The sequence below is a fragment of the Pinus tabuliformis genome, chromosome 4_2 (assembly GCF_031772625.1).
Source record: "Pinus tabuliformis cultivar Carrire ecotype Pingquan chromosome 4_2, CPIR1, whole genome shotgun sequence".
Classification (NCBI taxonomy): domain Eukaryota; kingdom Viridiplantae; phylum Streptophyta; class Pinopsida; order Pinales; family Pinaceae; genus Pinus; species Pinus tabuliformis.
In genome coordinates this window covers 278,630,722-278,643,135 of record NC_142304.1, presented here as the reverse complement: position 1 = coordinate 278,643,135, position 12,414 = coordinate 278,630,722, and positions in this window count along the sequence as shown.

The window sequence follows — 12,414 nt, the reverse complement described above, 5'->3', positions numbered from 1 at the left end:
TACATCCAACAACTTGCAAGCCAGATACACTATTTTCTTATGATTTTTGCAAGAGACGAGACTCACACTAACGAGGGAGCCTACTCCTTGAGCTGCAGACCATAGTAGGACAATATACTCAATGTGATTTGAACCCTGACCTCATGGGTTTCACCCAACGAACCTAGCCGCCTCACCACACTTCACTGTATGATGAGTATAGTAATTTTAATATGCAAATATGAATACAAATATAGGATTATTCACTCTCAAACAAATAAATTAGTGCACTTTAATTTAAGGCAACGACCACCCATTAAGCCAACCAGTTGAGTGAGTAGTGGGCTCGGGCTCCACAAGACATTTCTGTGAGTGGGTGGTATTTAGAGGTGTTATCCTGGCTGGGTTTAAGGCTTGCTAAGTCCCGTTGGGTCTACATGGATGAGGCTACATGGTATGGATATTATATGCGCCTGGTCATTTTTAGGCATATTCCTTCTACTTACACTTACGCCCCTAAGGTAGCTAGAGATGTCCATGTATATACAGATGGCAATGTCGCAGTCTTAAATTTCTTTTGAATATTATAATATTTATTTTGAAATTGATTTTCATATCATATTTATTATGAAGTTGGTTTTCAAGGTCATTTTATTAAATATTTTGCACTATCTCAGTGTTAAAGTCGAAATTAATGTAATGAATCTTTTGCGCTATATTGTTGTTAAAATTCAAGACACCCTCACTATAGGGAAAACATTTTCTAGTGGAGGTTATAATGAATGTTTTTAGTGTTATAAAATTGGAAAACATTGTCAAAAAAATATCCGCTACAAATCTGTTTGTGATACAAATTTTTTCAGCGGAGACTATAATGAAACTTCATCATAATTGAAAAAATCTTAGCGGCCAGAGGTTTTTTTTTTCATGGAACAAGTAGCACTGATGCACTACATATATAAATGCATCAAAATGCATACATAATTAAAATCACCAAGGCATTGAATCCAAAGAACACTAGTGCATAATATATACCACACCGATACTAATAGATAAAAAAAGCCTCAGGGTGTTCGTGTAAGAAATGACACTGAGGCACACAAAAAATAATTGCTGCGCTGGTGCTTTTGTTTAAACTTACAACGCCAATGCATATAGTTTTTATAAACACCCTAGTGTGTTAGTTATATAAAAGGACTGGTGTTACTTTTCATAATGCACCGGGGTTGGAAATAATATTTTGTAGGATTGGCGTGTTAGTTCTATGAAAGCACTGGTGTGTTAAGACTTACAATGCATTGGGACGTTAATTATAAAAAATACCAGTGCTTGAAGAAATAAATGCCTTGGCGTTGTCGTTTTTCAAAAAGGCATTGATCATGCAAAATGATGTCGTCACAGTGCTTTTATATAACATAACGCACCGGTGCGTTTTTATGTTATGGACACACTGGTTTTTTGTATGAGATTCTTTTTTTTTTTTTTTTCTCTGGAAATATTGACCTATGATAGTGTAGTTATTGCATTTTTTTAAATCCGTTATTCATCGAAAAATCAACATATATATTTTAACTGTATTCATATAAATTCAAATTTGTTCAGTGCATTTGTATATGATGTTTGGATTAATTTGTTATATTATCAAATTTCACATCTCTTCATTATAATATTTAATCATCCATATATTTAATCAATGGTGTAACATTTCACAGCGACATTGGATAACACAATAGAATAAATTAAAATGTATTTTATTATATATCAATAGGAGACTCTTTGTCATACAAAATGGGATTGTTATTGGTAACCCTTTGTCTTTGAATTGGGACAATATGTCCATTAGATTAAACAAAATGTCTCATTTCCATAGATAATTATTTCAAAAAGTACAACAAGTTGCATTGATATCAAAATAGATCTTCATTCTTCACTGGAAATGTTGTCAGTACTCAAGCTACTTCCATGACTTGGGTTATTTGGAGGAATGTTTTTTTAATTGCATTGATTTTTTTCGTCTTCTTGATCTTGTTCCATATGAAAACATAAAAATAAAGTATAATGAGTGTATCTACATTGGTGAGAATAATGAGAATTGAAATAAATAATATACACCAATGTAAATCAAATAGCAATGTACCAACACAATAATTGACTCATAAATTGTGTACATTGTTTCAAAACCAAGTCTCATGCCTTGTTGCAACAAGTTTTTTGTTAGCATAGTTCCATACTTTATTTCCTGCATGTTTTAAACCCCATTATATATATATATATATATATATATATATATATATATATATATATATATATATATATATTTGTTATATTAATTATAAACTCAAAGAAGTAAAACAACATAAATACTTACAAATTCCACAATTAATTTTTGATATGCCAACATATACTCACAACCCTTATTTAACCCAATGTCAATCAATTGTTCTGATGACTCTTCTTTGTATGTTAGCACCTATTTGAAGAAATTCAAGGATGGGTGCTATAAAACAACTTAACATATACAAAAATGAAACCTTGAATTGTTATAAGGAAGTATTAACAATTACTCACAAAATTTGAAATCAACCATTTTCTTCCTTGTTGTCCTGTTTTATGTGTTGAATGAGTTCCATTTTGTTTTATTTTCTGCAATAGAATACTTGAAAATTAATATTTAATGTTTTTTTTTTGATATGTACAAATTCAATCATGATTACATACATTTGAAACACATTGTTGAGATTGTTTCTCAGGTGATGCAATTATGTCCATTTCTTTGACCATCTCCTTGTACACTTTTTTGGACATTCCTACTAGGATGTTTCACATATCAACTCATTGATCATTTGAGATTTTCATAATGAACCTGAAAAATGTAATAAATTATTTCTATATTGATATATGGAAACTAAATATAACAAAATCAATATTAATAAATGAATGGTTTGTAGTAGTATATACATATAATTCTAGAAGATCATTTTAATTAGGAATATTACCTTTTGAATGATTCTTTTTTGTTGTTGTATATTTTTGCTATTGCAAGTCTAACATATCTCATTGACCATTGCTATGAAAACACTTCATGTAATTTATATATAATTTGATTCTTAGAATCATTGGATTGATTTTTGTATTGTAAGTGGAAAGTACATCTATATGTTCGTTCCACTAGATCCCTCATAGTTTTTTAAAAAATTCCCTCCCTTTCATTAACCTCCAACACCACTCCAAATGAGATAAGGAACGATTCATCATCATTTACATGTTCTATAATTTTTCTTTTCTTAGAACGACATTGATATTTTCCTTTGTTGTTTCTCCATGTAGAACATTTTTTTAAGGGTGGTTCACGGAAACTGGGTGGTCCCTACATCCACGATAAAATACAGGAAGATAAACTTGAAGGGATCTACCCGTTGACCAAAGAGGTAGGGCCTAACCCCAAGGACGTCGAGAAGATTTGACCCAGTGACCTCCCAACTGACGAGATACTTAGCAACGGGAACTCGAACAACTGAGCTAACCCTTGGGGCTTCTCCCTGTAGAACATTACACATATATGAATTACTATATTGTTTGAAACATGTTATCTAATATTCTTAAGTATATTACTATTGAAAATTAAAAAAAAACTCATTGAATAATATTTTTTCATTTACTCGATTCATCTTTCTGCAAACTTTTCTATCAAATTTTATGCTCTTTTCGACTTAGATTATATATAATTTTATCGACCTTCTTAATTTTGTGGCTTTGCATGATACACACCAACCAATACATACTAATTAAACTTACATATAGTTCAAACATATTAATTTTGTAAATAATTTACAAAGAACTTGCATTTTTTTTGATGTGCTATCATTGTGTCAATCAATATTTTGGTTACTTGACATCTTCTCAGACATTTTTTTATCAATATACAACTTGTACCATTCAATACAAAAGTCATTAAACATATTTTACAAATAAATCAAATAGTGTTTATCCAAAAAGAGCTATGGTAACTAGTACGTTTATTTGAATAAATGCGCCAGTGCATTTATTCCATTAAACACATCATGGATTTAATTGTTTAGCACTGTCATGGAAAATCAATATTTTAAAATAATTTTAAATTATGACTGTGTGATTTGTAAGGCTAGATGCACTGCAATGATTTAACGGTGCATTGTGGTGGCTACAACCACCCTCCAAAATTTTGGCCTGCACTAATTTCGAAGCCTCCCTTGAGAGTTTCACTTGATGACTACACACATGCGGGTTCGCTCCGTGAGCTTGTGTGAGTCATTGCATCTTCCTTGCTTGTTAATTTCATTCAAGTTTCTGCATGTTGGTGTCTAAGTCATGCTTGCGACCATGTTTTGTTTATGATAGAAGTCTTTGCTTCACATGTGTTTGTTGTGTTCGCAATGAAAGCATTTGTCACACTCACACATAGAGTCACGTTCACTGTCGTGCAAGCGTCATCTCGATCAATGAATGATCAGTCACGAGTGCCACGCTTGTCACTTGCACCATCATTTCATCATGTTGAAAAAGTGTGTCTAGATGGTTTGAGTCATTTCGTCATCAAGTCATGTGAGTGTGTGTTTGCATGATCACCTATGCATCTTTCGATCATTCACACACTTAGTCATTTTTGCTAAAGTCCTGACAACCAGAATCCCCTCTGATAGCTAGACCATCACCCTGTCATTGACTCGATCGACGGTCAACCAGAATAACACAAAAGCACCAAGTTAGTCTTTTGAGGTTGCGATGCTCGCAAGCAGTTCAATCAACTTCCATGTTGACCACCTGGATAGTCGGACTCAACAGTCACCCCAGGATTGACTCCCTTCAAAAATTGTGTAGAGGCCACTGACCTCACTCACTCAAATGATTGAGGAAATTGCGCAGAAATGCCGGACGGACACCAAGTGCTCGTCCCTGTCTCCTTCAGAAAATTGCGCAGTTTTCCCAGTCATTCATCTGGACAGTTGACCGGCTGCTCATAAGAGAAATGGCGTAGTTTTCATGAGTAGGCCTTCCATTGTCCAGCAGTCCGCTCAGCTCAAAAATTGCGCAGAGATGATCAGCACGCCAACTTTCCAGGTTCAGTGCAATTTCCCTGCCAGCAGCTCCTAGCAGCAGACTCCCATTTCCCTCTAGGAATTGCGCAGTTTCTGCTGCCAGTGACTGAGCAATTAACTGCCAGTGCCCTCTGGGAATTGTGTAGTTTTGGCTGCCAGTGACCCCAATAGCCAATTGCCAGTTCCCTCTTGGAATTGCTTAGTTATGGCTGCCAGTGAACCCAGCAGGCAACTACCAGTTCCCTTTGGGAATTGCCCAGTTTTGGCTGCCAATGACCCCAGCATCCAACTGCCAGTTCCCTCTGGGAATTGTGCAATTTTTGGATGGCAGTCTCCTGGGCAGTTCCTCCCAAAAACTATGCAAATTATACCTACTGACCCTTCATGCAACCCAGCCTATTCCTTTGGAACATTGCACAAATCTGGATGTCCAGCCCCTGTTGCCCATCCGTTCCGAAAAATGCACAGAGCATGCATGCCTTGCCTTCCTGCAGCCCATACCGTCCCTCCCAAAATTTGTGTAATTTTTCCTCTTAGCTGAGCCAGACCTCGCAGGTAGTCACTGTTGACTCAAATTTTCCGTCTCCATCACTCAGTGACTCTTGCACAGTTTTCATCAACTGTGCCCGAAGCCATCATCCTACTTCACAACCTTGCCACCTCTCTCGGTCACCTGCATCCAAAATGATCATGTGCCATGGTTGTTACAGGTCTATTTGGGAACATCACTCCTGACATTCAGATCAGTACTATTAGGGCTCATCAAACCCTAATTTAGTTGTTACATGCCCTAGAAAAGTCAACTCATTGAATGCCTCCTTCTCTGAAAGTTTCCTGGCATGAAGCCTTCCTGAAATGCCTCCTTGGGACGTGTAGCCTAAGCCTTGAGACAGTGCACTGTAGAGCAGGTAGGCCCACTGTGGCCTACACTGCAGTGCACTTAGGCCCTCTTTGACCTGCGCTGGAAGAGATTGAGCGAAATTTGCATAGTGTTCTGGGAATATTCCTTGATTCTAGAAGGATCCCATCTCTTATCTCCTCCTATGAGCTCGAAATTGGATAGGCTAAGGATCCATTAACCTTCTATTCTATCATCCCTTGCTCCATGGAAACTAACTCCAAGTTAGGAAGGCCATTCAATACCCTCATTTATGAAAAAACCACCTCCATTTCCTATAAATTGAGCACTCATCATAGTGATCAAGGGGCTAGAATCTGAATTTTGTAAGGAAATTCTCTTGGTTTGAGAATTGAGTTCATGTCAAGCAATGTTATGCTACTGGAATGGTGTGCTTTTGATGTGGTGAGGGTTGGACTGAAGCTGGAGGAGTGGCACGGGATCGAACTGTAGTGGGTGATACTCTTCCTTCTACATTAATAAAGAGTTTATTCATTTTTTCATATTATTGTTGACATTTGTGATGATTATGTGTTTCAATGTCTTCGATTCCATTGTTTTACGGTAGATAGATCATGTATGCTTTGATCGTTTCTTGTTTCTTTTCTTTCGATACAAGTACCTTTTGAGCAGATTTAGTTCTTGTGGGAGCGAAGAGAGCGATTCAAAAGAGACCAAGGAAGCGAAAGACTACAAGTAAGTTCCTTCATCTCATCTATCTTCTATAAGTAAAGGTTAAACTACTTTCTTTCTGTTGTTCTAAGTGTAGTCACCCACCTAGGGAAAATGCGTTTATCCGTAAATGAAAATTCCATATAAAAAATTGGCGACCATATTGGGGAACGACTATCATTCTTGGTGGGTTACCCTCATCATATTACACCCTAGTAGACTTTGCTTGACTTTATTCATCTTATTTTAGTTTTTTTGAAGTGCTTTTAGTAAAAAATTGTGCTTGAATGTCTCTTGATTTGACTCTTTGGCACCAGCGTAGTGTTGGTCTTAACACAGTGCACTGTAGAGCATCCCCTGCCTTAGAGATAGTGCATTCTAGCAGATTATCTCCCACTTTGGCTTGCGTTGATTCCTCTTAGGCTAAAAAACCTACCTTTGGCTTGATTTTTTCAAAGTTGCTTCTGTTTTTGTTTGTTGAAAGATCAATTATTCTTGTGGTTCTGAAATCAAGTTGTATTTATCTTCCTAGCCCTACTTTGGCCTTGATTGTTTAGTGTTTCTTAAATTAATTCTTTATCATTATCAATTCATTGTCAAATTTAGCTTATAGTCGATTAATCTTCTCAGAAAAGGAAGTGTCGTAAAGTCTTCATTTCTTTCAAAAAGGAGCTGTCGTAAAGTCTTCATTTCTTTCAAAAAGGAGCTGTCGTAAAGTTTTCGTTTCTTGAGAAAAGATTGATTGATTGTATGTGCATTTAGTTTCCTTTTTTTCATCTAAAGATTAAGGGAATTGAAAATAAAAACTTGCATTATGCATCTAGAGGTTTGTGTGTGCTTGTAGGAATAGTGTAGGGAAATTGCATTAGGTGTGCTCTTTTCTCTTTGTCAAAGATCTGATTGCTCTGTCCCTTACTAGCTACGGTTTTCATTGTTAATTAATGAAAGATTTTTTCTCATGTTAGTTTCATTCTAGGAATTGCAAACATACATTGCGTGGTGAACCTTGAAAGGAAAATTCTTAAGAAGATCAACTTAAAAGTTATCTCAATTAACCTAAAGGAGCATTGTAACTTAATGAATAACATTTAGAGGTTCTAGGCTAGACACGTGTTCCGGCATTGTAAAACATAGTAGCTGTTATTTATTGTCTGCAAAACATTGAGAGTGTGATACCTCATTCCATGTACATAAGTATATCGTAGATCATCCACGTACCTTCGAGTATATAAGGTGGTGTTATAGTATGAAAAGTATAAAGGAATGCTCTCAATGTGCGGTTTCGCATTAGAGAGCGCTACCATGGATTAGGCCTCCACATACTCTCAGATATATATGGGAGGACTACAATAGGTTTCTATCCATCCTTAGGTAACTAAGTCGACCGCCTTGTAAACTGTGATACACCGAACGTAGCATTCAAGGAGATTACCTGCACGTATGTTAAGTCCTTGGCTTCTCTAAGGTAGTATATTGCAGTTCACAGTTACTTGGTAATCCTTTTGCCTAGATTATCCCTCTTTTATTTTGTTATGTTATTTTGATTAAAATAAAATTAATTGACCGTGGATAACATCCTCCATGTCACTCCTTAGTTGATAAAAGGTTGAGACATATGGAAACAACTCCGAAGTCCACCGATCAAGGAATTCCTTTTGATTGGAATCCTAGTCCTTTTCCTCCTTTCAGAAATATTGGTGCTCCTTAAATGGCTACATTGTCCCTTTTAGGACTTACCATCGGCTTGCCAGTATGATTGTTCTCAAACTCCTTGGCCCCGCAACTGAATATTCCTACAACTGGATAAAATCAATCTCTAGTTGATCCTAAAGTTCACCCTTTTCCTTCTTCGTCGGTTGTTTCTTCCTCCCCTTCTTCCTCTTCGCTTAGTGAAAGTATTGGCACTAGTAACTAGGTGGCTAAGAATAAGAAGAAAGGGAAGAAAAAGAAGAAAATTCAGTAGGGGGCCAACCAAGCAACCATTGCTTCGAATGAAACTTCTGATGAGAAACCGTCCAATAAGCCTCAAAAACTTCGATATCCTTGCAAAATTTGTACAGGAGACCATCTTCTTCGAAATTGTTTTGGTATTCCTCAGATCTTAGAAGAATGGTATTCTCATTCACATCATCCTATGTCATCAACTTCTCAAGATCATGCTGGTGACTCACCATTAACTAGTGGTAGTAAAGTTCATGGAAAGAAGGGTAAAGTTAAGTTTCCTTGTAGGTTATGTGAAGGGAATAACCCCATTCACCTTTTTCCTTATTTAGATGAAGCAAAAAATGTTTTGGATAACCGTCCTGCTTCTCCGTAACGACTTCCATCTAGTTACAGAAGACTCTCCCTTAATAATTCGCTAGTTGATGAATTGACTGACCCAAATCAACCATCGGTCAAACCCACTCTCTGAATGTGAATCCCATGAGTTTACACCTGACCAATCACAAGTCGAGGAAACAGTTGACCCGATTTTACCTTCAATCCCATAGAGAGTGAGTATGATACCACTCAGGTTATTTTCATTTCTTCAGATTCCAATGAGCTTAGAGGCGACCCTCCTGTTCGATCAAGACAGATGGAAAATCCTCCGGTTCTGGTAACTAAAGGGGGTAATTCTACCATTCTTACAGTACCTCTTCCAAGTAGTCTGGGCACTTCCTTTGATTGGAATCAATTGGTAGGATGCCATATTCCTTCTTATGCACCTTTCCAGATCATAGTACATGCATATAATATGATTGTATCTGGCACTATTATAGATGAGGGTGAATCTATGAGTATCCTTTCCTCCATTTCTTGGCAGGTGCTCGTTTCACCACCACTTGTGCCTGTTACCTAGAATCTGTTGGCTTTTAATAGAGGAACCAATAAACCATTAGGTATCCTTCCTCACTTGCCTATTACTTTGGGAGGAAAAATTGTTTATCTCAATGTGATGGTAGTCCCAGGCCCTTTAGATTACACTTTACTTCTTGGGCGCGACTATGTTTATGACATGGGAGCTATTGTTTCAAAACTCTTTCGAGTGATGTGTTTCTCACATGAAGGAAAAATTGTCACCAGTGACCAGCTTTCATTTCCCGGTCCAAATATGGCTTCCAATCAACCATCTCCCTTAAATGGTCCTTTTGTCCCAATGGTATCTTCCCCTCCACGGGTCAATTATGTGGCAACCCATTCCATGCCTACATCAACTGACAATCAATTCCTTGATGTTGTGCATTATGTACTGGGGGCATTGGAACCAAATCTCTCTAATGGATTCCTTGCTATGTATCCCTTCTAGAGCATTGTTTTCCCATCAGATAAGAACCTCTTGGAAGTCATGACCTCTTTTGCGTCGTGATCAGTCAAGCCTTTCACTTGATCTCATAAATGAACCTTCATTCCATCCACCTGATAGCCACGAGTAGTCTACTTAGGTGAATGTAATGAAGCTTGGGGGCATGCACCTAGAATCGAGTCATCATGCTAGGGGCATGTAAACTGAATCCAACCATATTTTTTTCATTTCAAGCTTGTGTAAACATGAAACTGAATCCAAGCATAGTTCCCTATGGTTCAAGCTTGTGTAAAAATGAACCCATCTCCATTTCAACCCATGTGATTTCCATTCTATCAGCCTCTTCCATTAGATGAGCCTTTGTTTTTTCTCCTTCCATTGTCATTATTTGCTTGGCTGATCATATGCTTTCACTTGGTTGTTTTACCCATTTTGAGGAACAGTTGCAATGAGTGGTCTTATTATACAACCTCTCCACATAAATAAACATGTTTTGAGAAAGTTCCAACATCACTAGAACCAGTTGCTATCCTAGACATCACTCATTCCTTTAAGTGGAGTCCTCTTTAAGCTCTTTTCAGACTCTCAAAATATAAAAATATTGCCAAGTGCTTGTCCTTTTAACCTCGTAAATGGATTGGGAATGAAAACTACTCAGTATAAGTTTAACCCTTTTCCAGACTGAGATAGATTATTTATGAAAAAGGAATACGTTGATTGAACATGGTCAGTAGGTTCTCTCTTGTCTTATTTTACACTTTTTTGGACTTGAGAGACAAACTTATAAAAAATAACTTGTGGACTTTTCTTTTTGTCCCTTTTTAAACTCTCTAAACATGAAAAGGACCGATTTCTCATTATCGTTAAACTTGTTAAAACATCAAATAGTGACAAACTTGTCCATAATGACAAGACATAGTTTCACCTTCACTAGACTTGTTAAAACATCACATAGCGATGGATGCACCCGAAGGATGTAATTGTACTACAAGCATATGTTATCCTCCTCAGGCTTGTTAAAAAATAAAGAGCTACTGGTCAACAATCACTGGGGAAAATGGGAAAAGGTATAAATCAGTTTGTGGTAGCATGTCACTCTTGAACATGACACTTTCACTTCATCTCTGTGGTAGCAAGTCACTCTTGAACATGACACTTTCACTTCATCTCTGTGACTATTTGGGTTGGGTTATCTGCTTGATGGTTATCATACCTATGGTCTATCACACCATCCATCACTTTGGTTTTGGGTCAATGCTGTCAATTCATTTAGTGTCGTCGACATGTTCAAGAGAAGTCATTCAGTAAAACTCATCCTTTGCAATACTCATAAACCTTAATTTTCATGACCGCCATTCTTGAACCTTGTTTCGTCAGTCACATTCAGTCTCCAAATTCATTACACTCATTTCATGTCATTGATGTGGGATACATCAAGGCCCTCCTCCCATGAGTCGTTCTTGTTGACATCAGCACATTATCCAAGAGGTTGACTTAGAAACACCCTTCCAGTACGTTGAGGCTTGCATACATCAATGGCAAGTTTCTTGTGATGACTGGTTGACATCACTAGTCTTTGACTGAAAGACTTTGTATGGTGTTTGACATCAAAACATTTATTCACACCATGCAGAATGTACTGCAATACCTTGAGAATCATTATCATTATCAGTGATTTCTCTCACGTTTGTTAACGACTTACATAATCGGCTGGTAATCAGATGGTGTCTTCCCATGTTCAACTTCATATCACATATTCACATGGTTAGACTCGTACTTGAGTGAACGATTGGACGAGATAGAATACCTAGGATCTAGTTTCATCCATCCGGGTTGCGATTTGAGGAGTGTACTAAATCATTTGTATAATGGCTTTACCCGGATGGTCATCCTATTAGGGGTCTATATCTGTAGACGACTATCTATGTACATGTAATGAAAAGTTTATATGTTGAGTATGGGTATACCTTTCCCCAACAATTCATGAAAAATCCAAAATATCATGATGTTATGTATTGTAATCGATGCAGGTCACCATCCGCTTTAGTTCCTCTCTGTCACATCGTAAAGCATATCACTCGACATTATCATTTTCGACTTCATGCTTTAGGGGGCAACTGTTATAGGTCTATTTGAGCACATCATTCGCGACATTTAGATCAGTACTATTAGGGCTCATCAAACCCTAATTCAGTTGTTACATGCCCTAGACAAGTCAACTCATTGAACGCCTCCTTCTTTAAAAAATTTTTGGCTTGAAGCCTTCCTAAAATGCCTCCTTGGGACACAAACGCAACCCAAACCTTGAGATAGTGCGCTGCAGAGTAGGAAAGCCCACTGTGGCCTACATTGCAGTGCACTTAGGCCCTCTTTGACCTGTGTTGGGCAAGATTGAGAAAAATTTTCACAGGGTTTTGGGAATATTCCTTGGTTCTAGATGATTCTAGAAGGATCCAATCTCTTATCTCCTCCTATGAGCTCGAAATTGGATAGGCTAAGGATCC